Raw genomic sequence first — 3012 nt, 5'->3', positions numbered from 1 at the left:
GTGAAAGAGACCTACAATTTGACCAGGACATTGCAGACAAGAAATGAAAGGGAGAGACAATGCCTAAGTGATGCCTCATATTGCTGAGATATATAGGTACAGCACTCCACCCCACACATCTGCCCCCCCTACCCCCCCACCTAACGGAAAATGCACGATCCGGAGTATGCTAGAGAATGGGCCTGTCTATTAAGTACCAGCCATACTTAGGCCACCGGAGGGAATATACACCTTGGGTCAGGCTTGGAGGGAGCTTGCTCTGGAAATGTTCATGTAAGGTTAATGTTTCTTTTATTATTACTGTTCAATTTCAACGGAAGTCCTTGGGATGCAGAGGATGCATCGTTGGGATGCGGAGCACCCCAACGTCTTTTCTGTATCTCTTGTAATAATTATCTCTATGTTTGGTTGTTGTCCTTTGTCTTACCCCGCCCCTATGTGTCATATCCATTTCGATGCCTTAGCATAGCCATTTTTCTAACCACATATCTAGACTTGCGATACCCACAGCTGTATTTAACTGCCCCCGTTGTATCAACATGACAGAAATTAAGATAGGTTCTTTTAACGTAGAGGGATTCAACTCCCCGGCAAAAAGAAGGAAGGTGTTAGTGTACTGTAATAAGTTAAAAATAGACGTGCTCTTCATGCAAGAGACACACCTAGTCCAGGCGGAAACTCTTATACTACAGATGTTAGGATGGAAGTTAATGGCCAGCTCAGTATATAATTCCATATCAAGAGGTGTAGCTATTCTGATAAAACGATCACTCCTCTATGATTTAATTAAAATGACACAAGACCCTGATGGTAGATACATCATTGCCCATATCTCAATAAACGCTAAAAAATATACTCTTTGTAATGTCTATGCCCCTAAAAATTACCAGAAACAGTTCTTGGTAAAGCTTATAACAGAGCTGACACCCTTTGCAGATGGAGCTCTAATGGTTTGTGGTGATTTTAATCTGATTAATGACCTGACTCTTGATAGATCTGCCCGACCTAAACAAAGTGCCTCCCTGCCTAAACTGGGAATCCCCCATTGAAAGACCGCTTACAACTGGTAGATGTGTGGAGAACATTAAACCCCACCTCTAGGGAATATACATGCTTGTCCAGGGCTCATCATACATTCTCTAGAATTGGTTATACCCTCCTTTCTGAAAGCCTACTTCCCAGAATATCTTCCTCTGAGATCAAACCCATTACCATATCCGATCACTCGCTTCAATGGTTTAGAATCCACCTCACAGAGGAAGCCTCCCAAAAAATCTGGAGATTCCCTGCTCATCTAATGGCGTCTAGCGAATTTAAGCGGATGCTGAGGGAGAGCTGGGAGGACTACTGTTCCAGCAACCAGTCACACGCAGTCACAAACCCCCCTCTTTTCTGTCAAATGGCTAAAACAGTCATAAAAGGTAATATCCTCTCCTATACGGCAAAACTCAATAAATCTTATGCCTCCACATTTCTGAAACTACAAAATACCCTTACCCATACCTATTCGCAATACCAAGAAATCCCACATTGATTAACAAACAAAGTTACACAATCGCAAACACACATTTCAACGAATACTTACATAATAGTGGGAATAAATCCCTTTACTGTATTAATTACCGGTACCACCGTTTTGGGAACAAAACAGGCAAATTACTTACGAACATGCTTAACGGTTCCAGACCAGCAGCTGTAGTTCACCCCCTGAGACTCCCAGACGGCTCCCTTACCTCTTCAAATAATCAAATAGCGCTAGTTATGAAAGAATTTTATTCATCTCTGTACTCTTCTCCCAAAACAACTTCCTGAAATGAGGAAATACCTTCTTCGATTAATCCCCCCACATGGACAACTCTTAGATTTCCATCATTAACACCTGAACATACAAAACACCTCATAGAACCCATAACACCCCAAGAGGTCTTAAGTACTATAAAAACACTAAAACAAGGAAAAGCCCCCGGACCTGATGGGTTTGGAGGAAATTTTTACAAATATATGATACCACATATTCTTGACCCCTTAACAAAAGTTTACAACAGCATTTTAAATTCAGACTCACCGCCCTTATATTTTAACGCTGCATATATAAAAATCTTACCCAAGCAGGGACGAGACCTTACAATGCCGGGCTCATACAGGCCGATATCCTTGCTTAACTCGGATTATAAAATCCTAGTGAAAATTCTAACAACTAGACGTAAAACAATTATGCCTGAGCTCATTCACCCCGACCAGACCGGGTTTATCGCCGGCAGACACTCGGTCCTTAATGTTAGGAAAGTTGTTGCTGCTTTCCAATACCTCCAAAATAAGACTAGAACAACCCCCCCTGGAGCAATTATATCTTTAGAGGACGAAAAGGCTTTCGACCTTGTCCTATGGCTCCACCTTTACAATACAATGGAAAGATTCGGTATCCCCCTTGAATTTATCTCCTATATAAAATTACTTTACACCACACCTATGTCCCAAATAATGTGTAATGGTCAACTGTCCTACTATTTTCAGCTACACAGGGGCACGAGGCAGGGGTGCCCTTTATCTCCCCTGCTATTTACCATAGCAATAGAACCTCTGGCAATGTTACTGCGTCAAGCCTCAGACTTTCAGGGAATTTGAATTAATAACTACGAAATGAAGGTCTCGCTTTTCACAGATGACATGCTGCTATATGTCACTAATCCTATGACCTCCATCCCGGAAATACTATCAATAATAGACAGGTTTAGGAAAGAATCAGGATATAAGGTCAACCTAGATAAATCCGATATCATGTTGCTAGGAAAATATACAGTAGATATCTCCACATCTTCCGCCCTATCACAACTTAAAACCAAATCGACACAATTAAAATATTTAGGAGTACACATACAGAAAAAAACTGATCACATATATAATATCAATTTCGCTCCCACTATTAATAAATTAACGACTCTCCTCACTTCATGGAATTCCCTCCCCCTTTCACTAATGGGAAGAGCGGCAGCAGTCAAAACAGTAATATTT

The sequence above is a fragment of the Crinia signifera genome, chromosome 7 (assembly GCF_055691185.1).
Source record: "Crinia signifera chromosome 7, ASM5569118v1, whole genome shotgun sequence".
NCBI classification, from domain to species: domain Eukaryota; kingdom Metazoa; phylum Chordata; class Amphibia; order Anura; family Myobatrachidae; genus Crinia; species Crinia signifera.
This window is presented reverse-complemented; position numbering follows the sequence as displayed.